This window comes from Suricata suricatta, chromosome 17 (assembly GCF_006229205.1).
Source record: "Suricata suricatta isolate VVHF042 chromosome 17, meerkat_22Aug2017_6uvM2_HiC, whole genome shotgun sequence".
NCBI lineage: Eukaryota > Metazoa > Chordata > Mammalia > Carnivora > Herpestidae > Suricata > Suricata suricatta.
The window spans coordinates 24,497,276-24,523,894 of NC_043716.1; the positions used below are offsets into that span (position 1 = coordinate 24,497,276).

A 26,619-nucleotide genomic window follows, 5' to 3' on the forward strand; every position below is an offset into this window, starting at 1 on the left:
TAATAATTTTTCATCATAGAAGCAGAACCACTGATATAGAATAAGAATAAAGGATCTATTATAGGGACTAGACCTATATCTGACCTTGTATGATTGTGGTAGCTGTTTAAGAAATGTGTTGCCTATGAGTCTCATGGTGGGCCTGAATGTAGATCAGGGCTGATGTTGGGAAGAAAGCTTCATGGGAAGTGGCAGAGTGAAAGGACAAACTCTAACCCATGAGGCAAACTGGAACCCATGTCTGTTTCTCGGGGCTGGTAGCCATGATGAAATGGGTGATCTGGAACGGGCACCGACGTTCCTCGTTACAGAGCTGCACGTGCACTTGGTCTGGGACACAGAGAATCTGAAGGAAGATCTCTGATGAGAGCTGGGGGATATGCAGGCCTGGTGGGTTGGCCAGCACGTTAGCAACAGAATGCACAAGATGCCATAGTGTCATGTGCCCAGCATTTAACCTTCATAGTGCAATGATGGCTGCTGCACGTCCATCTTTTGAATCTCATATAAATCTTTCTTATAGACAAGCCTAACTCATAGTCATATAGGGAAGGGAATTCTGGGAAATGTAGTTCCAGTTTATATAAGTTGAGTCAGTACAAAGCGACCACAAGACTTAATTATTCTTTTAAAAAAATTTTTTTTTACTGTTTTTATTTATTTTAGAGAGGGAGAGACACAGCATGAGCAGGGGAGGGTCAGAGAGAGGGAGACACAGAATCTGAAGACAAGCTCCAGGCTCTGAGCTGTCAGCACAGAGCCCGATGCGGGGCTCGAACCCACGAACCACGAGATCATGACCTGAGCCAAAGCCTGACGCTTAATCGACTGAGCCACCCAGGCTCCCTGACTTGATTATTCTTTAAGAACTTTAGTTTCAAATTCTTATTCAGCAAAGATGCAGAGTATAAGAACAGTGTCACCTGTATATCTATGTAAGTAGTAATGAGAAAACCAAAAACAAAACTAAGAAGACAATTCCATTTACGGTAGCATCAAAAGGATTAAAACATTTAAGAATACATTTTTTTAAAGAAGTATAAAGGTACCTGGGTGGCTCAATTGGTTAAATGTCTGACTACTGATTTTGGCTCAGGTCATGACCTCATGATTCATGAGATCAAGCCCCACATTGGGCTCTGTACTAACAATGCAGAACCTGCTTGGGATTCCCTGTTTCCCTCTCTGCCCCTCCCCCACTCACACACATGCTTTCTCTCTGCCTCTTCAAAATAAACAAACGTGAAAAATTTTTTAAAGACATATAAACTTTATACTCTGAAAAATGCAAGTGTTCAATTACAGAAGACCTCAATAACTGTAAAGACATGTTATAGATGGAAAGACAATATTGTTAACAGGGCAGTACTCCCCAAATTTTATAGGGATAAAAATCCCAGCTGATTTCCTTGTAGAAATTGATAAGCAGGTCCTAAAATTCATATATAAATACAGTAGATGCAGAATAGCCAAGATAATCTTAAATAAGAAGAACAAACTTATAGGCTTCAACTTTTCAATTTCAAAATGTACTGTTATAGTAATCAAGATAGTGTCTTACAAACATAAAGGTAGACATATAGATCAATGGAATAGAATTGAAAGTCCAGAAATTAATCCTCACATTTATAGTCAATTGATTTTCTTTTTTTAAATTTTTTAATGTTTTATTTATTTTTGAGAGAGAGAGAGAGAGAGAGAGACAGCGTGAGCAGGGGAGGGTCAGAGAGAGAGAGGGAGACACACAGAATCTAAAGACAGACTCCAGGCTCTGAGCTGTCAGCACCACGCCTGACATGGGGCTCGAACTCACAAACCATGAGATCATGACCTGAGCCGAAGCCGGATGCTCAACCAACCGAGCCCCCCAGACGTCCCAGTCAATTGATTTTCAGCAAGGGTATCAAGGCAATTCTTGGGGGAAAAATAGTTTTTCCACGAAATGGTGATGGAACAGTTATATAGCCACATATAAATGGATCAAGACTTAAATATAGGAACTAATGCTGCAAAACTCTTAGAAGAAAACATAGTAAAAACCTTTGACCTTGAATTAGGCAACGGTTTCTTAGATATAACACCACAAGTACAAACAAAATTAAAAAATAAGCTGCATATCACCAAAATGAAAAACTTTTGTACTTCCAAGGACAATATCACAAAAGTGAAAAGACAATGCACAGAATGGGAGAAATTTTTTGCAAATCATATATCTGATAAAGGATTTGTACCTAAACTACGTAAATAACTACCACAACTCAATAATAAAATGACAGGTAACCCAGTTTAAAAATGGGCAAAGGATCTGAATAGACAGTTTTCCAAAGAAGATATGCAAATGACCAATAACCATGTGAACCCATGCTTTATATTTTAACTACCAGGGAGATACAACACAAAAATACAATGAGATGCCACTCTGTACTCACTAGGATGACTATAATAGAAAAGACAGGTAATAATAAGTATTGATAAGGATGTAGAAAAGTCAAAGCCTTCATATGCTGCCTTTGGGAATGTAAAATAGTGCAGCTTCTTTGACAAAATGTCTGGCAGTTTCTCATTGCCGCTGGCAAAGGCGGTGGTTCGCGCACCTCCTGCTGAGGCACAAGAAACCGAGGCGAAGGATGACAGCAGGACGACAGCAACGCGCAGGGCAAAACGGGCAGTCCCCCGGGTGGCCGAGCACCCAGGCAAGGGCTCGGCCGCCATGACCGCTCACGCACCCCACCACACGTCTGACCCCAACCCAAAAACCCAGGCCTGGCCCTGGGGCGGGGGCCCAGGTGTGTGGCAGTTTCTCAAATAGTTATCACACGATCCAGTAATTCCACAACACGGTACATACTCAAGAGAAATGAAAACACATCCACACAAAAACATGTACACCCGTGTTCCTTGCAGCTTTATTCACAATAGCCTAAAGATGAAAAGATCAACAGATTAATGGATCAAATGTAGTATGTCCATACAATGGGATTTTATTCAGCCGTAAAAAGGAATGATGTCTAATACAGGCTATAACATAGATGAACTTTGAGAATATTTGTGACTGAAAGAAGCCAGTCACAAAGGACCACAGATTCTGTGGTACCGTTTATATGAAATGTCCAGAATAGGCAAATCTAGAGAGACAGAAAGTAGACTAGTGGTTGCCTGGTGCTGGGGGAATGGGCAGTTTGAGAGGTGATGGCTAAGAGGTATAGGGTTTGTCTTTTTGGAGTAATTAAAGGGTCCCAAATAGATTGTGGTGACAGCTGTACGTTCTGTGACTCTACTGAAAGCCGTTGAATTGTACCTTTTAAATGGGTGAAATGTATGTAGATGAATTATATCTCAGTAAAGCTATTGTTTCAAAGATGGGGGGCAACCTAGGACTGATACACTTAATAGAATAGAAGCTCTTGCTTATTTCTCATCTTTTCCTTAGTCAGCAGTCCCTTTTGTGGGCAGGTGTGTGAGTGGATGGGGAGTTTTATTCCATTTCTTGTCATTTGAATTCTTCATAAATGGCAGCTTCTACCTAGCCTGTTGCGGTGAAGAGATTCACTAGGCATTGTATTTGGCAAAGTTTTCCCTGGGGCCTTGCAGAGGATATTTTTAGAAAAAATTGGGGTCTAATGTAGTTGTGGCCCAATGTCTGTTCACCTGTTCCCCATCACTGTCATTGGGATAAGCATATGTCACCTTTGCACTTAATCCCTTGGAGGACACAGAGTTGTTCAGTCCATACTAGTATAGACCACAAACTATGTTTAAAATAGTGGGCCAAGCCATCAGGCCTCCATGGTGAGGGGACACTGACCCCTCTGCCTGAGTGAAAAAAAGCCAAGCAGGTGACCACAAGCCACGTTGGGCTTGGCTGCTCCATGCTGGCTGGATGACTGTGATGGTGTGAGTTCTGCTAACACTTCTTTGGCTCACTCTTTCTCCCTGTCCAGTCTCTCTCGGCATTATCTCTAGCTTGGCTCCAGAGCTAGGAGTCATTTTTTTTTTTTTTTTGTTATTAAATGTTCATCCCTGGGGGCGCCTGGGTGGCTCAGTCGGTTAAGCCTCCAGCCTCGGCTCAGGTCAGATCTCACATTCGTGGGTTCGAGCCCCGCATCAGGCTCTGTGCTGACGGCTAGCTCAGAGCCTGGAGCCTGCTTCTGGTTCTGTGCCTCCTTCTCTCTCTGCTCCTCCCCCTCTCATGCTCTGTCTCTCTCTGTATCAAAAAAAAAAAAACCATTAAGAAAATGTTCATCCCTGGGGTAATTTGCTCCCCATTGTTAGCAGAACTCAAGGAATCTTCTATTTCATGGCAGAAAAGAGTTGTAAGGGCTCTCTCAGAATTCTTATGGTCGAGTCTCCCCACTTTACACTTGAGCGCCCTGGGCGCCCCGGTAAAGGCAGGTATGGTTTGTTAAAGTCCGGGAGGCCATTGGATGCCACTGAATCCACGGAGTCATACAGGCAGAATAAATACTTCACAGCTTGTAACCAGCACAGCTTGGGCCTAAGGAATCACACTTTATCTTTGGAAGGGAATGGGAGGTAGCTTGTGTGGCAGAAGGAATATCCAGTTTGGAATTAGGAGCTGCAGGTTTGAATCACAGCCCTGCCACTTACTGCTTTTACATCTGGGGTGAGAACTTGAGTTTCTGAGCTCCAATGTACAGATTTATGCAACTGGAAGGAATAAAAGTGCCTCCCTTGGAACGTGTGCAGATTCGATGAAATGGTAGATATAAAAGCTTCTTGTAACTTGGAACAAGAGGTGTATCTCCGTGAAAAGATTAGTGCCGTTCCTGTGTGTTTGGGCGTGTGCCCGGCCAGAGGTGGCCCCTCCACGCGCATTCTTATGACAGATTGGTGTCTGACAGACAGAGCCAGAGACTCTGCCCGCTCTCCTCGCGCCTGCTCCGCGGGGCAGCAGCGATGGAGACATGGGAATATCTGGACCTTGCTTTTCCCAGCAAGTTTCAACTCATTGGTCTACTTTATTCCTATGATATATCAGCTTTTAAAGTAGGTCTTATGTACCACGCAATAGATATTACAGATACCATGACTGGGTGGCTCAGTCGGGTAAGCGTCCAACTCTTGATTTCTGCTCCTCATCTCATGGTTTGTGAGTTCGAGCCCCACAGCAGGCTCCGCTCAGATAATGTGGAGGCTGCTTGGGGTTCTCTGTCTCCCTTTCTCTCTGCCCCTCCCCTGCTCACTTGCTCTCTGTCTCTTTCAAAAATAAATAAATATTTAAAAAAAATTGAAAATTAGGCACAAAAAGGCATGTATTGAAGTCTCCCATCCCCAGCTCCTGGTCTATCCCTGGAGGTAATCACTATTCCTAGCTTCCTGTGTGTCATTCCAAGCATACTCATGCACATCCAAACATCCGTTTTTCTTCCCATCAAAGGGACACCCTACTGTGCACACTCTTTTTGTATTTTAGTTTTATTATACATCAATATAGCTTGGATATTTTTTCTTTTTTAGTATTTATAGAATGTCCTTATTTTTAGAAACAACGTAGTTTTCATTGAAGTGATTTATCATAATTTACTTAGGACCCCTATTTTGGACATATAGATGGCTTGCAATCAGTTGTTGTTATAAACATCCTTGTATATCTTTGAGCATTTGTGTAATGTTCGATTAGGGACTCTAGACTTAGTTGCTAGAAGTAAAATTTCCCAGTTACAGAGTATGCCGCGTGGTCATTATATTCGCAAATGCCCATCAGAGTTGTTTTCCTAACATATTCCCACCAACAGGGCGTGAGAGTGCTTATTTCTCTATATTTTTCCAATACAGCATGCTATCAGATTTTTTTAGTTTTGACTGTCAGTCAATATGATATTTCATTGTGATTTTTTAAGTTTATTTATTTATTTCGAGAGCGAGAGCGTGAGTAGGGGAGGAGCAGAGAGAAAGAATTGCAAGCAGGCTCTGTGCTGGTCACTCGTAAACTGTGAGATCCTGGCCTGAGCCGAAATCATGAGTCAGATGCTTAACTGACTGAGCCACCCAGGTGCCCCTCATTGTGATTTTAATTTGCATTTTTCTTAGGCTGTGAGCATCTTTTTTCATATTTAAGTTCCTTATTTTTTTATTCTCTGCTCATTGTTTCCATGGTTATTGGGTTACTAGTCTTATTCATATTGATTTGGAGAAACTTTCTCCATACTAAGTAAACTAGCATTTTATTTTTCATGTTTATTATAAATATTTTCCCTAGTTTGTCAGTGCCTTTTAACAGGTTTGCAATACTTGTTTTGCCATAAAATATTTTTAAATTTTATGTGTTTAAATGTATCAGCAATTTTCAATGGTTTCTGGGGCTTGCATCATACTTAGAATAATTTTCCTGTCTCTACTGATTAAAAAGTTCTGTGTTTTCATGACAAATCTTTTTTTCTTCCAAGTTTATATTTAAATTCCAGTTAGTTAACACACAGTGAAATATTAGTTCACATGCAAATATCTTTCCTTTCTTTTCTGTGTTACTTCCTCCAGAGGTTGCACACAAAAAGACACTCAAGAACTTTTTTCTTGGGGCACCTGGGTGGCTCAGTCGGTTAAGCGTTGGGCTTCAGCTCAGGTCATGATCTCACGGTTCGTGGGTTCGCGCCCTGCATCAGGCTCTGTGCTGACAGCTAGCTCAGAGCCTGGAGCCTGCTTCGGATTCTGTGTCTCCCTCTCTCTCTGACCCTCCCCTGCTCACAGTGTCTCTCTCTGTCTCTCAAAAATAAATAAAAAACATAAAAAAAAATTAAAAAAAAAAAGAACTTTTTTCTTGATCAACGATTTCCATTTAGACTGTTTCACGTAGTGGAAGAAACACTGCATTTGGACTCAGAAGACCAACTAACTGTACTCTATAGATCCCAGCTATCTACTGTGTATCTGCCTCTTGGATTTTTTGTGACTGTCTAGTGAGATCAAATGAAATAATGTATGAGAAAGAGCTTTCTCAGCTATAAAAGAGTTGTTCAGGACGGTGTCTCAGTGAACACATTCATACATGCTTTTGTTGGGGGCATACATAGCTCCGGGGAGATAGATCATTTGACTACATACATGCTTTTGTTATTTTTCTCCCTAATTGGTCTCAGGTTTGAAATAAAATTTGTCTCTAGGAAAGAGCAAACCTCATAAATGTGAAATTTCCTTTATTGCTTCTTTGGGAATAACTTACCAATGTGAAATCTTTACTGAGCCTCTGAATTGGCAGCTGAGAAAGGAGGGGAATATTGGCCTGTTAGTGAGAGTTTCTCCCCAAGTGTCCTGACTAGTAATTTCTGAGAGTTGAACGGTTGGGAAAAGTGGGCAGGGCATTTGGTTCTTGTGCAAGGACAGAGAACCCAGTTCATTCCAGTTGTGTTGAAAGAGTTAGGAGGGAAAATACTTCAGGAACTAAAGCGGGCTTACTCTTAGACAAATATGACTTCCTGTGTCGTCAGCCAGGGAAAGTTCCCTAGCTCAACCTACAGAGGCTCTGGGACATGTTAAAGAAAGTTATAGAAAGTTTTGTTGGACTGGTCCTTGTTAATAAAATGGAAAAGGTGAGTTGAATGAAAAAGAAGAACGCCTGTCAACAAAGAGTATTGTAGGCCACATCATTCTAGAAGTTTCTATACCTCAGTTTGAGAAGAACACTATTATTTTTGTGTCCATCCTGGTTGAATGAGTTGGTCAAGTTACATCATCCCTTTATCTACATAAACATTTTTTGTTGAGATAAATATTTTATATAATGAAATGCACAGGTCTTCAATGTGTAACTGAATGAATTCTAACAACTGGAAATATATATATGTAAGTATATATATTTGTGATTTTCCCCCTTTAATATTAAAAATAGAGGTGCCTGGTGGCTCAGTCGGTTAAGTGTCCGACTTCAGCTCAGGTCATGATCTCACGGTTTGTGGGTTTGAGCCCTGCATCAGGCTCAGTGCTGACAGTTCAGAGCCTGGAGCCTGCTTCAGATTCTGTGTCTCCCTCTCTCTCTGGCCCTCCCCTGCTCGTGCTATCTCTCTCTGTCTCTCAAAAATAAATAAGGAACATCAAAAAAAATTAAAAATAGAACAGGCATGGCATCTTATGTCTAAATAATACTAGGATGTTGTGAACTAGAAATTGTAATGTAATGGTTTCTTCGGTCCGTTTTGCTCCTTTATGTAATGAAAACACTTGGGTCACTAGGACGTTGCATGGTGCTGCCTAGTCCTTTCAGCAATTTTACCATCACGTTTACCTTTTACTATAAATGGGACTATTTGTGCCGGAAAAGTACCAATGAATCTAACTTGCCTTGGTTTCATACAACTGCTGCTAAGCACCCACTCTGTGCCATATGCCGTGTCTTGCTTCTGGTTCCTTCTCCCTCTCCCCTCCTCGCTGGGAGGAGATGGGTGACAGGGATGTGTGAGTGGATTTAGAGGGGAGTGGACCAAAATGAAGTTTAAAATAAATTGATTTTTGAGCCGTCAGAACTTGAGAACCATAGTCCACGTTCGAACTTGACCGCACTCACCAGAGCAGCTTGAAGTGTATCTGGTATTTTGATCTGAAGCTCGTGGACCTCCCTGGAATCAGCAGGGCAGTCCACAGCTGCAGGTCTTTTTTCTGCTCCTGTTTTCTTTCTCTGGCTGAGCTTTGGAGGTGGCTGTTTAGACTTCCCAGTGCTGGCCCGTCCATCTGCCAGGGCCCTCGGTGGTCCCTGTGAGTCCACGCCAGTCGTAACCATGGAGAGGAGGAACTCTCTTAGGAGCCATCAGAGTCTGTTTCAGGAGAGCTCCTCACACCTCTGCTGCTTAGTGAAGTGGGGGAATTCGCCCAGGCCCTACTGGGCACAGCATGGCGACCTGAGGCCTCGGCAGCACCTAGCTCAGTGCAGAGCACCTAGTTACTGAATGGATGGGTGAGTGACATTCGCAAGCAGTTGTCACCACAGCCCTCTCCTGGCTCTCTGGCCTGTAGGCTTTTGTTGCCCTAAATTTCTGTTCTCAATCTCTACTCAGACTACGCTGCTCCCTCTTGGCCTCCTGCCTGGACCCCAGGGCCTCTTCTGTCCCCCTGCAGACTCAAGCCACCTCCCCTGAGACTGCCTCCACCTAAGTGAACCAAGGCCCACGTGACCCAGAGAAATGAATGTATCACCTGAGAGTTGAACTGGCGTTCTTTGCTTTCTCATCCTTCTAGATTGTGGTTTATCTTGCTAAAATACAGAAAAGAAACAAATACGCTATTTAGTGCCCGGCAGAGTTGGTGCTAAGAAAGGTGTCAGAGAACCCCTTGCTACTTTGTTCAGCCCAGAGTAGCCCGCAGGTCTGAATACTGATCTTTATTTTCTGCTGATTTCCAACAGGTTTCAGTTACACTTTCTTGGCCCTTTAGTGAGGAACTCGGACTGTTTGGTTCCATTTAGCCATAGGCTCTAGACTAGACCGGAGGATTGACTCAGTGAAAATGTTTACTTCTCTAATTAAGCAGAATTAAGGTCTGGACTCAAAACTGACTTGGGCTGTGCTAGGCATAATTGAGATGCATGGGCTTTGTGTAAATAATGTACCTCTAATTGGCTTTGATTAAGTGCAAATTAGGATCACACTTCACTCCAGTGTGATTTACATTCCTAAGCCGTTTTACTAACTGATGTAGTGTGGGTGGCCGATAAGGCTTGTGTATCCAGGATGCCTAGAGAGGTAGGAGCTGGAGGTCTGCAGTTTCCCAGAGGTAGAGATCCTACAGCTGAGATCCTGGATTCTGGTGTCTTCCTTCCCATTTCTGGTCCCTACTTTGGGCAAATCGGCTTAGTCCATTAAATTCTAGAGCTCCACCACGTTTTGATTTTCAAGGCTTGGGAAGCCTATCTTAAGATAAAATAAAAATCAAAAAAAGTCAAACAAATAGTAGTGTTTGCCTTGTGGAAACTCAGTCCTAAAGCCAGCACCAGGCTTCTGCTGTCAGAATATTGGGACATCTTTGTTCCTTGTTGACCAGCAATGTTTCCTAAAGGGAAACAACCTGTGGCAAGTTTTCTCCAGAGAGCTTCTGGTGTGTGAGTGTCAGTTAACAGATTGCTACAAAGTACCTTAACTGCGTCCATCTCTCCCTCCATGATGGCTTTACAGCATTCTAAGGGAGGGTCTGTGCCCAGGGCCTTCCGTGGGCCTGGATGGGAAATGTGACACACTTCTTGCTCACAAATTCTTTCGATCTGCATCTGAAGGTCACCATGACCAGATGAAGCCGCAGTAGTTGGACTGGTACTGATGTCGGCTCCTACTCCTGAGCTGGTGAAGTCTGGCACGTGGCAAGGCCTGTGGTTAGTGTGAGCCTGGTAAATGGGCCACCAGAGGAGGATTGTGACATGGCGTTTATGACCCTGGAGGCCATTGGCAGTTCGACCTAGAAGGAGTGTCTCCAGATTTTCTCACATTAGCATGCTGCCGCTTGGTGCGGGACCACAAACTAACCTGACAAAATAGGGATTTTCACACTAGCAGAGAGCGCTAACAGTATGCCAGGGTCTGTGGGAATGCTGTTAAGAGGTGTGATGTGTTAAATACTCACTTCACGGCCTGGTGAAATCAGATGCCCAGAGCATCACAGAGGGACTCCTTGAACGTGTCACCTTCAGAGAAGGTTAGACTGTAAATATGTTTGGTGTCTAAACTCTGCCCTGGGCCTACCAGAGAGAGGAGGCGGCATATTTAGACAGGTTGCACTCTAGAAATCCTGGCAGAGTGAGTAAAGACAGAGAAGGTTTTCTAGGCCCTATAAGCTACATTCATTCATTTACTCATCCAGTAAATGCTATGGGCCTCCTACGGGGCCAGACGTTTGGAGATGTGAGTAGGAATAAACCAGGGACTCTACCCCAAAAGAGCTCTATCTAGTTGAGGAATGAATCTGTATAGAGGCTAAATCACAACCAAATGTGATATGTGCTGTGTCAGAAATAAGGAAGCACATGGCGGCAGGCCATCATGGGGAAAATCGTCTGCCCTGCTGCCTGGGTTCAGAGCAGCTCGGAGTTGGCAGGAGGGCCATGTGCTGTTCCAGAAAAGTGCACTTGTTACCCTTTGCACTTGAGTGGGAATTTCTGAGGAAAAACAGTAATAACAATACAATAATTAAGAACATTTGCTCGGTGTGCACTGTGTACCAGGTACCATTCTGCAGGCTTTTGTTCATTCTCTCAGTCAAATCTTTACAGCATCATATAGGCATAATTGTTATTATTCCCATTTTAAGAGGAATAAACTAAAGCTTGGAAATGAAGTAACTTGCCATAGATAGGAACCAGAAGTCAAATTTCAGAAGCTCGGGGTCTGGTGCTGACTTTCCTACCAATAGGCTCTGAGCTCAGAACAAGCCACCGCCTGTCTCTGCCTCAGTTCCCTCCCTAGCCCCACCATTAGATGAGGCACTCAGCCAGCTTCCTGAATCACAGAAAACACTTGACTTATGGCTAGGGGAAGAGTAGGGTCTTTTGCTGCTCGCTGTTGCTACTATCAGTTGTGAATATTGTGACCTTGACCTGCCATCTGCCAGCCCTGGATGGAGTGTTATTGATCTTTGTCAGTCTTCTTGACCTGTGTACTAGATTCCAGAAAGCCTCTTAAAGTAGGGCTCTCTACCTTTCTTTGTCATACATAGCCCAGGCAGCAAGGGCCCAAGGTTATCAAGTCCAAGGGCTTTGTCCCAAGGCCATCTCTGATAGAAATTGTCCTAGCTTTAGATCAGCGTGTGCTTTCTACTTTAGATCCCCTGTCAGGCCTTGTTGGCAAATGCAGCACTGCTCTGATCTTTTAAAAGATGCAGTTTAGCCCAAGACCTTGACTCAGGTAAGTTCTTCTTCACTCTTTTTGGTTGTTTGTTTTATTTTATTTCTGAGACAGAGAGAGACAGAGCATGAGAGGGGGAGGGGCAGAGACACAGGGAGACACAGAATCTGAAGTAGGCTCCAGGCTCTGAGCCGTCAGCACAGAGCCCAATGCGGGGCTCGAACCCGCGAGCCGTGAGATCATGACCATAGCTGAAGGTTTAACCAACTGAGCCACCCAGGCGCCCCAGTTCTCCTTCACTCTTGATGGATTAGGAGGAGTGCTTCCTTTTCTGAGTGGTAGAGACAAGGAACTAAGTCTGAGGCAACCACAAAATACTGCCTTATAGAGGGCCAGGGAGTATTCCTGGTGGGTTTTAATGTGGAGATGCCTAGAAAAGAGCTATGCCTCACCTGCCAATTCTTACAAGAGACATTGCACCCAACCCTGGGTGAAAGTGCCGTACTAAGAACCATCAAGTCCTGCTTAGGCACAGGCGGTTGGCTGGTGTCTTGCAGGTACCTTGATGTTAAAGAGAGCCTTGGACCAGAAGACTTTGGTTTCAGAGGATAGGGATAGAGGGGAGGCAATATGCTCATTGTATTTATCTCTCAATGTTTAATAAAAGTACTAGTGTCAGCTTCATGGCATTGTTCCTCAGTCCCTTCCATCCCTGGAGGACCACACAGGCCCGACTGCCCTGTCTGTGCACACTTCCTCTTGGGCAGGGCCCAGGACAAGTACATCTTCCTTCTTACCCTGTAGTTTACTTGTTAGAACAACTCATTTCAGACCCTTAATGTTGTCTGATCCTTCTAATCATATTCTGGAACTTTGGCTTTGACCTTGAGTTATATTTCCAAGTACTAAGTATTACTTAGAAGAGAATGCAGCCACCATGACTCAGCTGGCTCACTGCAAGTAGTCGGGTGGGGTAAGGGTGCCGACCCAGTAAATTCTCATTCACTCATGAAAAGGAGGTTCTCTTCTGATCATTTCCAAACATCTTCAGATGAGCCCAATTTGGTTTTTAGCTCTTTTCCCCCTCTTTGCTTATAATTTCCCAGTATCAGATGTAGATGTTTACCTCCATGTGCATTACTGCAATATGAGACCACTCTGTCTTCTGAAAGCAAATAAACTGGCTTTAATGGATATGCTTTCAGCTAGCAGCTAAAGAGTTAAAAGTTTTAGCAGGCAGACTGGCCAGCAGGAGTTAGTGGTGTGGAGTAAGAGGGACGCCAGGCTGTCTCTAAACTTTCTGGCCCTCCCCAAGTACAGAGACGAAGGAAGAGCCCCTATAAATCACTGGAGATTAGAGACCCTGTTCTTGCCGACTCCGCAGGGCTGCCCTGCTTAATGTCAAAGCCTCACGTATTACTTTAACAGCGCTCCTTTTCTTTATTAAATCCACTTTGAAATAAAAAAAAAAAAATGATGATCTTTCCAGTAAGGGGGAGAAGGCTAAAAGGATTTAGAAAGTATCTGCTATGTTACATTACAGAGACTAATAACTGCTTAGGGAGTAAGTAACATTTTTGCACCATCTTAAGCCATAAAAATGAAAAGATGTATAAAGGTCTGTTTCTTAAAATCAATTTGTTTGAGCATTTATTTTGCCCCGTGGCCTTCAAAGTGTGAGTGCAGAAACTGGGAACAGGAGGCGTGGGTGCTAATGACTAAAAAGTCTAGGAACGCACTCTTATGGAAATTGTTCAGAACTAGGGTATTTACTGCGCGCGTGCGTGCGTGCGTGTGTGTGTGTGTGTGTGTGTGTGTGTGTGTGTGTTTGAGCCTAGGAGGGAGTGTGGTGGCGGAAAGAGTTCTACTTTTATACTTAAAAGAAAAAAACGCAAACGTTGACTGTGTTCCATTGGAGGCCAAGACCAGGCTTATCTCCTTCATCTGACTTTAATGAAGACATATTTTAAGCAGCTGCACCCATGTCAAATGTCATATTTTTGCTCAAAACTTCCACCTTCTGAGTGGGAGGTTCTCAAAACTAAAAAGTTGGTAGTTATTATAAACTAATTGGAGAGCTCTAGGCAAAAGTTGGATTGTCACAAGACCTAAGTTAAAAAACTAATTTATATAGATGAAATAAGAGAGCCATGAATGGAAAATCATTAAAGCGGGTGATGTGTGGATGGGGTTCATTATACTGTCTTCTCTGCTTCGAAACATGTAAAATGTTTCCATAACAGAAAACAAATAGCTCGAATAAAATGCTTAGCACTCAATAGAAAAACAATGCACACAAACCACTGTAAACCAAAATGTTAAATCACCAATCACATCGTTATTTATGCTTTCAGAGACATCTTTAGGATAAAGAAGAGCTGCACAGAAAATTGGGGCACTCTCATTTGTTTACTACCCATTAGAGATTTAAGATTCTTTCTGGTTTGGTTTGGGTTGGTTTGGGGGTTTTTTTTTCTCCATTTATAATCAAATGGCCATTGCTTAATTAGAATTATTTCAAAAAGGTAGGATCCTCTCATTAAAAGTCCAGCAAAAATCTTTCAAAATCTCAGGAACAAATGTGATCAAGGGGCTTTTACAGTTGGCCTATTTTTGCCAAGCACCTACAAGCCAAGTTCATTTTGTTTTCAAGATTTCACTTATTTATTCAGCAAACACCTACCACCTCTCAAACATGTTGCAAGCCTGCCGGTGACAAAAAGCCGAGTAACCTGGACTCCTGCTCTTGAGAAGCTTATAGTCTTGAATGGAAATATAAAAATACAGATTGAATGTAAACTAGGCATGAAACCTGAAAAAGAGAGGCCACTCTTAAATGCTGCTGTACTTGAGGTGGGAAGGGAATCCTACTTCCTTTCTGTAGCTCCCAGGTCACGGCCTGGCAGAAGGAGCGAGGTCTGGGATGAGCAAGGAGCCCCTGTTGGCATGGGGCTACTTCCATCTGCATTTTGAAGTTTGGAAGCAGTTCACACCTTTAAAATATGGTTCATATTTGCCAGGGGAAAAAAATAGCTCGTTTTGCAGGGCTTCCCATCCCAAGGCCGACAAGTCACAGCTTCTGACCCTGGCGCGCAGCGTGAAGGCGTCACGTCCGCAGGCTCCCGACACAAGGAATTGCGGTTCGTCATTTATGGCAGTTTGTGCTTCATATATGGTTTCATGTGTTTAGGACGGCCGCCCAGTTTGAAAGTAGCAGCTCTTAAAATAGCTGGAAATGGATGTGGAGTTCAGGTTCGGTTGAAATGGGACTGGTGGTGCTTGTGTGTGTGTGTGCGCGTGTGCACATTTTCAAGCCTGTGTGCGTGCCTGTGCCGTGTAAGGCACTGGCGGGACGGTTTACACAGGGGGCCATTGTGACCAGAAAAGAAAATGCACGAAGGGTGAGGTGGAAGAGGGAGGGAGGATTGCATCTAGTGACCCTGGAACAGTTGCTCAGACCAGCATTTAGTGTTTTATTAGGAGAGAACAACTCTATAAAAGGAACAAGAGGTTCAATCATTACAGAGCGGGGCGACAGGAGGCAGCTGCCAGCATGACTTTGAAAACCCTTTCAGATCCTAAAAACGTTGCCACATATAACGTGCTGCAGCTGCTGGGATCACTTAGGAGAAATGCAGAACTTGGCACCCACTCGCCTCTGGGGGAGAGGATTCTAGGATCACCCCAATGTTTTCTTTAGATGAATTCCAACACCCCCCCACAACCTCCCCCTTGCTTTCCTTCTTTGTCACTGCACCTTCTTAAAGCAGTTCCTGTATTTCTTATTTTTTCAGGTAGGTTTTCAGAGAATTCAGAGAAAAGGACAGTTCCCCAGTTTGATTGAAAACAAATGGGTGGGGGCAGTTCTGCATGCTGGGGGATTGGGTAGGCGAGGCCAGGTCCGGAGGATACAGAGGAGCCCCTGCTTGTGCCCCTGGTATTTGTACTTGACGAACGAGTTACCGTAGCTTTGCAAACTATCACTTACATGATGTCATGTAAGTAACAAAGTATGTGGATTTCATTTTTTAAAAATCTGCCCAGAGATGTCTGTTTTTCATCAATACGTACAGAATATTTGCAAAGTTGAACCCTTGGTGATTAAACATCTCCAATTAAGTCATATAAACTTAAGCAATAACCTGTGATCATATACGCCAAGAAAAAAATCATTTAGGGGGAGTTATTTTTGACAGATGTATTATCTGATATATGTACAAGATTTCTGATAAAGAGTTCTCAAAGCATAAATGTCAATTACTGCTAACATTTGGCAACCGGAAGGGTCTCTATGAACTCACGCTCTGTGAGCAAGCTCAGAGACCACTAACAAAAAACATCACTGATGGAATCTTGAAAGAGATGTGGCCCCGACCTCACTGGGGAACAAATGGAGAGAAAATGAGGGGGCGGCGGGGTGTGGAGATGGTCACAGTCTCTTATTTAGGGGGATGTTAGAAACCCTTTGGCTGGAAACCTCACTTAGAATTTGAGAAGAGTCCCCTGCCCTTCCTATCCTAGGGATCCTGATCACTTTCTCTTATTTCCCACCTTCCCCGGCCCAATTTAGAAATCGCTCCTACCCTTACTGGAGGAGATGCTGATCTTTCAGACATGTTGAAATGAAAAGGGAGTATCCTCATCTTTAAGATGAGAAAAGTAGGGCCCGGGAACTCCTAGGGAAGAAAACAGACCAAAGCCTTCTTGCTCTGGCACAGCCCGAACAAGGGGTTGCTAAGCCTTCAAGTTACAGCCCTCACGCAGGTGACCAGGGGTGAACAGTGGTCAAGCAGGAAGGAGAAAAGACCACGTCACCAGTGAAATGATGAAGAACTGCGTAAGGACATAAGCTTAAATTCCATTCTGCCCAAAATTCAAGAGATCTGGTGAAAGTAGCAACTCCTTTCACCTGCCAAGTAGAATGTTGTGTCTGTGGTCAAAGTAGCTAATACATTAGAGCATTTTATTCCTGTATCTTCCAGTCACTAAAAGGAGTTGTTATTAAAAAAAAAAAAAAAGTATACAAGACATGCCCAATTACTATGGAGTTACTCATTATGTTTATTTTAATTTTTTTGTTGTTTTAGAAAATGAGAGAGCGTGCATGCACACACCAGGGGAGGGACAGAGAGAGAAGGGGCCAGAGGATCTGAAGTGGGCTCTGCCCGACGCAGGCCTCACAAATCGTGAGATCGTGACCTGCGCTGAAGTCAGACGATTAACCGACTGAGCCACCCAGGCGCCCCTGTGTTTAAAAAGAGACCTGAAATGTAATATCTTACTAATTTTTTTCCTGGGCCCACAGGTAGTTAGAAGTTCTGTCATGTCCTCACGCTTGCAGGTCTTTTACCTCTCGATTTGTGACACATGGAACTTCTCACCAGCCTGGGAAGAATCACCCGTCCTAAGTATCTTTAAATGTTTGATTAAGCCATACAAGGGGCAGACAGAGTTCTGCTACCCACAGCATGGTATTTGGAATTCCTTTTGTTATTAAAAAATTCCACACTGGTAGTATGAGTTCAGGAAGCCTGAGGAGGGATAAGAAAGAGAGAGCTTTGTCTAGTGCTCTTTTAATGCTCTGCTCCAGGTGTCAGTGGCAAAGTGGCTTTGAAAGGCCTTGCTCAAGTCATTCACAGCGTCGGACTTCAGGCCTAGGCTGGCTGGCAGAAATGGCGGACCCCAGGGGGCACTCTTCTGGTCCGCCTCTCCTGTCCCTGGGTTTGTCAGAAGTCTCAGGACAGCGTTGGCACTTAAACACAATCTGGCAACGCCATCCCTTTCTGCCAGGCTCCGTCCAGTCCCGTCTGCTGGGAGGTAGCTGGCATTTCATGCAGCTGTGCTTGGGGATACGCTCAGTCTTTTCCAAACATCATAGGACAGTTTCTCTGGAGACTTCTGGTTCATGTCCTACTCTTGAGGTCTTTTCCCCTCAGACAGTTCTTTCTGCTCCTATGGTTCTTTCAGTGTGGCAGGTCGGGGGAGCAGCGAGCCACCTCAGTAATTCAGAAAACATAGACTGCCTCTTCCCACATGACCAAAACCTTTGGTGACATCACCACTCAAGATTGTGGCTGACAGGAAGGTCTTGGTGTCACTCTACGGAGGAGACAAGCTGAGATGCCCAGCTTTCTAAATAGCCCCTGCTGGGTGGTGAGGTCTTGATTGGGGAATGTGGTCCCCCCTGAGATTTATCTGTAAGCCTTTGGAGGGCACACTCCCTACTAAGCTGCCTGAGATGGGCAATCCAGACAGGAACTCCCTTAAGTGAGTCACAACATCTGGAATGATTGTGCTGCATTACTAGGTGGCCTCGCCAGCAACTTCTTCCTTCCTTCCTAACACTCCATCCTCAAGTGAAGAGGTTTATAAGGAGCAGGTGATGGTGACAAAGAGGTATCAGTGATAGGGACCTTTGTGAAAGCAGCCTGATGCCTGGGCAGGGAGGATGGAGTGGAGAACGTCTATCTCTGAGTCTAACGATGCTCAGTATTATTCCTGAGGCAAAGGACAGGCTGAGAGCATCTTTTCAGAAGAGTAGCAGTCTCTGCACCTCTGAGGTAGTGGAGGGAGTATCTTTTCTGTGAGATTGCTGCCACCAAGAGCCAAAGCTGTGTCTTCCTGGTGATGGTTCTTCTGTCTGGTCCTCCACACGCTTATGGTAAAGCCTGTTTCTGACACCACTCAGTTCAAGGCTCATCTTATTGAGCTGTCTGTTGTAGCTGTTTGAGATTTCTGAAGATCATCACAATTTTAAACATAACAGTTGCTGAGACGGCTCCTGCACTGGTCCAAGAAGGTCATGGAAAGTTTCTCTTTCTTCTGAAAATGAGTTTTGTCCTGCTGATGGTATTTAGTGACATTTTCCCCCAGGAACACAAAAATCTCAATGTGTGTGATTGCCACATGAGGCAGAATGTATTTGCCTCCACACAACCACTCCTTTAAACAGCCTTGACCCAGGGGTCCAGGCTTCAGATCTTCTGTAGAAAGACTAGCCTTTAGGATTTGATCTGATTCTTGAAAAAGGCAGTTCTGACAAAAGTAGCATTCCCCAGCCAACATTCTTTCCTTTCCCTTTGCAGTTATTACCATGCTTTTGTAGGAAAGAGATGTGTCCACTAGAACATGTTTCTACCATTTTGTTTGGCTTACTCATTCATTCGAAGAATGTATTAAGTCCCAAGCATGTGCCAGGGGAAGCTTCCTGGGGAAGCAATGGCTTGACCCAAGTCTTGAGCAGTAAGTCAGAGCTAGCCAGCCGGCAGTGCAGATGGAACAGTATGGACAACGTCGACAAATAAGGAGGGCAGAGCACCAGGGGAGCGTCACTGAGGGTGGGAAGGCCAGAATATAGGGCACATAGGAGACGAGGAGGGAGAAATAGAAAGTTGGTCATGAGGAGTTTAGGTGCCATGGCAGGATCCTGAAGACTTTGGGGAGCTCTTGTGGAATTTTTAAGCAAGACAGTATGATCAGATACGTGTTTCAGAAAAACTACTTTGGCTACAGTTTGGAAAATGGATTGAGGTGAGACTGGCTCCAGGAAAACCGCCAGGTACTAACTGTATCAATCTAAATGACAGATACATGAGGTAAGATGGTGGTCGTAGGAATGGAGACAAGAGGCAAAATGTGAGGGACACTTCAGGGGGCTCTATGAGGGCTAACGGCATATTGTGCCCAGAATGTAATAAAGAGGGAGAAGTCCAGGATGGTACTCAAGGTCTGGGAACTAAGTAGAAGACAGTACCATCATTCATACAGAAAGAGGGTGGGGATGGAGAGAAGCTACGTTTACTTCATAACCTGCTGAATTTCAGGAGCCTAAGGAACCACCAAGAGAAATGGTGGCCAGAGTCATATTCCTTGATTTTCTGTTGACTTAGACTATCTCACGTCCCTTGGTGATTTATTTGTGTGTGTGAGTATGGGGGAAGGGGAGAGAGGAAGCATGTGGAAACTCTCAACATCCAGAAGAAGTTAGCATAAACCTTTCTGTTGAGATTATTTCCAAAATTTGACCAGATGTTTAAGCAAATTAACAAATGATTAAAGCGGCAGTCGGCGAAGACCTAGACCACTGTAGGCTAGGCAAAGAGAAAGCCAAGCCCAGGTGTTCTTGCTGGAAGGGTCACTGCATTGTGGGTCCCCAGCGGTCAATGGACAGAGATGAAACAAGGCAAGCTGGGTGTGGCGGAGAGAGTGAAACAGGGAGCCTAGAACAAAGACAGATGTTTGTATTCATTCTGAGAGGAACTTGTGCCCAGTGGCTAGGCTTCCAAGAATGTTTTATTCTGTCCATTATTAGTAACACATTCCCCTTTTCTCTATAGTCAAGTGTTACACACCTTAAAAAGACTTTCTAAGTGGTCCAGACAGATAGTATCAAAGAAGGACCGTTGGTTGGATTTTGCCACAGCCAGCAGGCTGGGCTAGCAGTCTGGATGCTGACTTGGGTACCACTTCCAGCTTCATTAGCAGCTCACTGTGGAGTCTTGAGCAAGTCGCTTCCCCTCTCTGGACTTGAGCTTTCACTTCTCCAAAGTTAAGGAACACATCGTAGCAGGTTTCTAGGGTCACTTCTAGCACTATCATCCCGTATCTGTCTCTATTTCTGGACTAAACAAGCCCAAAGACTTGCTTAGAGTGGCAGACTCTTCTCGCTCACCGAAGGCAGGCAAAACACTTCAGTAAACCGGGCCCACCAGCACACTCTATGCCTGCTGGGCAGCCAGGCTGGAAAATTGACATCGGGACACTCACTGCAGCCCTTGACCCATCCGGGTCATTTAAAATGTTGGGTTTAAAAGTCATCTGTCTATGCTGCCAGCCACCACCACCAAAGTCAGCTTCCTAGCTAGCTTCATCTAGAGGCTTCATTCCTCATTGATCTTCAGATGAAAACAGAATAAAATGAAAAGGATGTTGAGCTCTAATACGTGGAAACTCTCCCAAATGTCCTGATCTCTGCCCGTGGGAACCCTGACTCACTTAGCATCTTCATTCTCCATGTGAGCTGATTCTCTAGCTCAAATTCTCTCCTGAGAATCATAATGAAAAGGGCGCTGGTGACTATCTCACTGCCCTTCCAAGCTACTTCCAGAAGGGAGTCAGATGCAGGCCCCCAGCGGGGATGTCCCACAACCTATGACGTGACACACGCTTCTTCAGTTTCTGTGTTTCAGGCTGCATCCTGTCATCTGTCCATTCATCCCTCTCACCCCTTCTATGGGAATAGATTTCTGTGCCCTCAAATGGGGGCTACCTTCCAGTTGAACATAGTCATGTAGGGGCGCCTGGTGGCTCCGTCGGTTAAGCATCCGACTTCAGCTCAAGTCATGATCTCACGGTCTGCAGGTTCGAGCCCCGCATCAGGCTCTGTGCTGACAGCTCAGAGCCTGGAGCCTACTTCAGATTCTGTGCCTCCGTCTCTCTCTGCCCCTCCTGCTTGTGTTCTGTCTACCAAAATTAAATGAACACTAAAAACAAATTTTTTTAAGAGTTTTAGAAACTAGTCATGTATCATAATCTAACACCTGCGTATGTGAATTAATTAATTCATGGCATTCACAGCAATATTTCATAGTATTCTTCAGAGGGTTTGGGGTTCTTTACCCAAAGAATCTCATTAATATTTGTGCCTCTTACGTGAGCCAGTTAACATGTATCAAAATGTTTATTTCACACACAGGTCTCAGAGAGCCAGAGAAGTTCAGTTACTTGCCTGTGGTCACACAGCAAGTGAGTGATCAGCGAGCATTAGTAACAGTCCAGGAGGTTATGCAACTGAAATGCTTTGGCTCTGACAGAATAGTTCAGCAGAGGCTGCTGGTCCCAGGATGGGGAGCGCGGCTTAGCCTCCAGGCCCCACCGCCCTCCCGGGAGAGCTGTATATTCTGCTCTCCTGAATTCTAGTATGACAGGTTTCTTTAAATGGTCCAAAATTTATGTGTATGTATGTGCATGAAAATATGTAGCTGCTCACAGATACATATATAGAAGATGAAAGAGAAAAATGGACAACTTATAATTACAGATATTTTTGTTCATCTGGTATCCAGATGATCTCCCTTGATTCTGACAGTTTTGACAAATCAGTTTATTAAAATTGTAAATGTAACCCAGAGCTGTTTAGTACAGTACTAAGCAGAAGGTGCTTTCTCCTCACATTATATTTGCTGTTGCGTTATTAGAAGTAAATATGGTTTATACTTAAAAGACAAAACAGCCCGTCCTCCATGAGAAAGATGTGAGTTGTCACATATATCCCCTGTTGGTCTCACTGCTCCGAGACCCTGAGGGTATTTTCGTAGAGCTTTGACCTTGATGAGGCGCGGAGAAGCCTGGTGCCCATGTCCCCTCCTCTCCTCCAGCCCTATCCTTCCACTTCAGGCTTCTAAGTAGAAAATTCCAAAGAGAACACTTATTCCCTAATATCCCAGAAGGCATTATTCAGGTGACGTTTGGGGAAGGAAGGCAAGTCACAGTTTGGGCTATATAAACGTGTTGTGCTTATGTAACAAATTTGCACTGCAAACCCTTCAGAAACATGTGCGGCAGCAAGAAGTGATGGCAGGAAGGCAGACTGGGAATCGTAGGCGCCACTATAAACAGAGAGAAGAAATGCACAAAACGCGAAACTGCCCACAGTAGCTGAACCGAGGGAGAAGAATTCCATTTTTCCATCGACTGCCCTAGGAAGTCCAGAGAGATTTTGATTTCCCACCTGGTTTAGCCTCAGAGGACACTGCCGTCTCCCACTCAGATTTTGTTTTTCCAGCTTTCCTCCTCCCTATCACTTCTAATCTCTCTGCCCAGGAGTCATTTGTAAACAAGCACTATATCTATATGACAAGGCATCTTAATCTTTATGCTGTGGACTGCTGATAATCCAATAACGCCTATGGACCCATTCTCAGAATATTTTTCAATGCAAAAAGTAAAATGTATATGAACATCAGTATTAAAATATTTTATATGCCCACACGTTTATGATGTAGTAATGCATATCTTTTAACATATTAGATAACAAGAACTAATCACTACCATAATATTAAGGTCATAATGTATGTACACCAGGGTCAGCAAACTATAGCACACAAACCATTTTTCTAAATAAAGTTTTATTGGAACACAGCCATGCCCATTCATTTACATATCATCTCTGCTGGCTTTCTTGCTGCAACAGCAGAGTTGAATAGTTGGACTGAGATCATATGGCTTTCACAGTCTAAAATATTTGCCATCTGGCCCTTTACAGAAAAAGTTTCCCAATCCCTGGTGTAAATTACAGTAGTAATGTGCAATAAAAATGCTAATTTCTATCAGTGACAGTCATAGGTACTGCGAATCGCTGTTTGTGCCAACATTCATTATTGATAGAAGTGCTAAAGTTCAGCTGGAGGTTAGCAAAAATATAGGTGGATTTTTTTTTCCAGCCAAATCCGTGGGTCACCTGAATTCTGTCTAAACCAGTGGGCCCCAGGTTAGAAACCTCTGAGTGGGATTACAATGTAAAGGAACCTTCAGCAGAAAGAAAGAAATTTTGCAGTGTGGAAAATCTGCTCCCTCTCCACTCCTCTTACACATCTATGTATCAAAACTTAATGTTTTCATATAAGAGATTTTTAAGTAGTAAATGAAAAATAATCCAGATCATCCCTGTAACTATGGATATCTTTCTGGGGAAAACTCGTCCTGTCAGCTAATGCTAAGAAAAATAGGAGATTCTCTGCACAATCACTCATTATCACTCTTGCCCCACTGGAAGAAAGAGCCGGATTTCCCCTCCTCCTCCCAGGTTTCTCCTGTCCTCTGTGGTATATAACGACTTCTTATCTTGATTCTTGATGTCACGTCAAGACATACCACAAGATCTGACTTTATCATATATGTGCCTATGATGTCCTATTCTCCAGAGATGGCATCAAGTATGCAGCAATAACTCATGTCCACTTAATGTGAAAATTGGTACCATCTAATAGAATCTTCAACATGCCAACCACACCATTCCAGTAATGAAATGCAAATTTTTCTGCCTTTTTTTTTTTTATTTTTTTGGTATGGTCATTTCTTCAACTCCTAAGGAATGAAATATCCTTTTTATTATGAATTGAGAACTGGAAATAAAAATGCAGTGTTTTCTTACACCAGTTTTAAATAGTCTCTTTACCAGGAGCCCTAGAATCATCGTATGTAATCCTCACAACAGACTCAGAAAGTCCACGTCACTATTCCCATTTTACTGCTAAGAAAACTAAGATGCAGGGAGTTTAGGTCACAGCCATAAGTGATGCGGTTCCGGAATTTTTTTCCCAGCTTTGAAAGAAAAGACAACCTTACTATATATGGCCCTTCATTTACAGGGTTAGCTATCACCCCTGGACATGTTTTTATCTAAGAGAAAGAAAGACAGTGAAATGGAGTAGTTCTGACTATAAACTCAGAGGATCATTTCCCAGGTTTCTCATCATACAATGAGTAAGGGCGTTGGGAGAGACCGTGCCACCCACCCGTCAGAAGTTCTAGGCTGCTGCAAGCACAGGCTGGCTGAAAAAGCCCAGTCCTGTGGTGAGCCCCCACCCTGCCTTTCCGGGTGGCCGGTAAAAGCAGACTTGCCCGCAGACGCACAGCCGTTGGCCTGTGTGCTCAGCAGCTCCGCAGACCCAGGGATGCTATTGCTTTTTCGAATAATATTTGAACGTCCTCTGATGGAGACAAAATGAAGAGAATTTATGGGGAACTAGAGCTGCACACGGCTGCAGGAGACCCCATCTGTGGACACCTTCTGAGCTGCCTGAAAATTAAAAAACAAAAAAACAAAAAGCAATCTCTCCTCTGTGGGCCGAGGGAAAGAATGTAAACAGGCGCCCATGTGTGGGGACACAGCGGCAGCCTGGAACTTCGGATCTGCCAGAGAAGCGTCCACTGGGTGAGAAGGAACACATGGGCCTCCCTGAGCAATTAGTGCTGCAGCTTTAATAGAGTTTGAGTACTGATCCCGAGTCAGCCTCCAATCGGCTTGACTTCCAGAACGGCGATTTGAACTGACAGCCTTACCACCTGTTGTTAATTGGACTTTGGTGCTCTTGCCTCCTGTCATTTCTCATTTCTGTCCTTGACCTCTTTTTAGGGGAGTAGGTACAGTGGGTTGCGACCAGCCCTCAGGAAGGGGGCCCGGGTGTGTGTTGGTGCTCAGCCTCTCTTCCCCTGCCCGTCGCTGGCTTGGGGCAGGGTCAGTGTTGCTCCATCTTCTCTGGTTCCCTCAGTACTGAGCCCTCAGCAGGCACACCATACTTTAGTTTTATGGGTTTTTTTTTTCTTTTTTGATAGTTTATCTATTTTTGAGACAGAGAGACAGAGCACGAGTAGGAGAGGGGCAGCGAGAGAGAGGGAGGCACAGAACCTGAAACAGGATCCAGGCTCTGAGCTGTCAACACAGAACCCAATGGGGGCTCGATCACACGAACCATCATGACCTGAGCCGAACTCGGACGCTTAATCGACTGAGCCACCCAGGCGCCCCTTTAGTTCTCTGATTAACATTTATTTGTGTTTTTAAGTAATCTCTACACCCGACGTGAGCCTTGAACTCATGACCGGGAGATTGAGAGTCACATCCTCTTCCAACTGAGCCAGCCAGATGTCCCTGATTAACATTTCTGATTCCCTTCTGGATTGTAAGGCCCTAGACAGCAGAGGCTTAAAAGTATCTCTGTGACCTTAGCACCAAGTTCTGTGACTGGCACTTGGTAGGTGTTCTTAATATTTGTTGAACAGCTGGCTAAAGAGTAGACATAATTTTCCTAGCCTAATCTGTTCTAACCGTACTCCCCTTCCAACAGTGCCATTTATCATTGTTTTCAGGTCTAAACATAGTGCCACCATCCACCCTGTCAATAAAACTAGAAGCACAGGAGTCATCCTCACCGTCGCCTCCTTCTCTTTCATTCTCCACACAAATACCCAGCTCCTGCTGATCTCTTCTTAAGTAGTTGTCAAAGTTGTCCTTTCCCCTTTTTGTTCATATTACCCCTAATTCACTGCCTGATTATGGGAATTATCTAGACTTCCTGTCCTTGCTTTGGCATCCGCTTATCTGTCCTGTGACATGGCTGCTCTGACCACGTTACTACTCTGTCCACAACCTTTCAGAGGCTCCCTGTTTGCCCACAACAAAAAGCCCAAGCCTTTTAGTGCGGTCTACAAAGCCTTTCCTTGGTCTGGTTTCTGCTGGCCCCTGTATCCACGGTTCTGACCACGTCCTGCCTGGAATTTTATGTTTCAGCATCACCAGACTCTGTGCCATTCTCCATAGTAGTTAGACTACTCGATGCCCAGAATGCCCCTCTCACTTTTGCTTTTTCCATTCTTAGTCATATTGTGAGATTCAACATATATGTCACCTCCTCCAAGGGGCCTCATTGGAAGGAAGGGAGAGAGGGAGGAAGGGGAAGGCATGTGGCATCCCCTGTGGGCTTTCATAGACCTCTGTATGGACCTCAGTGTCCCTGACACTGGTAGACACTTCCATAAGTTACTGAACCTCCAACATGTCTCTATCGGCTGTCTAATACCCTCAAAATTTCTCCATTTTTTCTGTCATTTTTTTAAAGTTTTTATTCAAATTAGGATGAAAGTAACAGATATGCATCATCTTTCTTAAGAGGATTGCCATTTATATAGGGCCTGACTCCTGTACAGATGAAGTACTGACCTTATTCAGTGAATGAGGACGTGTCACGTGGGGCTTCCAGGTGACACGGCGGATAACGAAGCATCAGGTGAACTCTGACTCAGCTGCTCAGTTGGGTGAACAGCTTCTACTCTGCGCAGTCCA

The 26,619-nt window shown here is 44.2% G+C and overlaps 1 protein-coding gene and 1 long non-coding RNA gene across 2 annotated transcripts in view; one reads left to right on the forward strand and one right to left on the reverse strand.

Annotated features, from left to right (window-relative positions):
• BCAS3 (BCAS3 microtubule associated cell migration factor) overlaps window positions 1–26,619 on the forward strand; it is a 594,659-nt gene that overhangs the window by 493,295 nt on the left and 74,745 nt on the right. The window lies entirely within an intron of this gene.
• LOC115281444 lies at window positions 8,528–10,287 on the reverse strand. Its single transcript, XR_003904315.1, has 3 exons — window positions 10,079–10,287; window positions 9,145–9,202; window positions 8,528–8,867 (listed from the first exon to the last, which is right to left on the reverse strand). It is a non-coding gene; the product is annotated as an uncharacterized LOC115281444 (long non-coding RNA).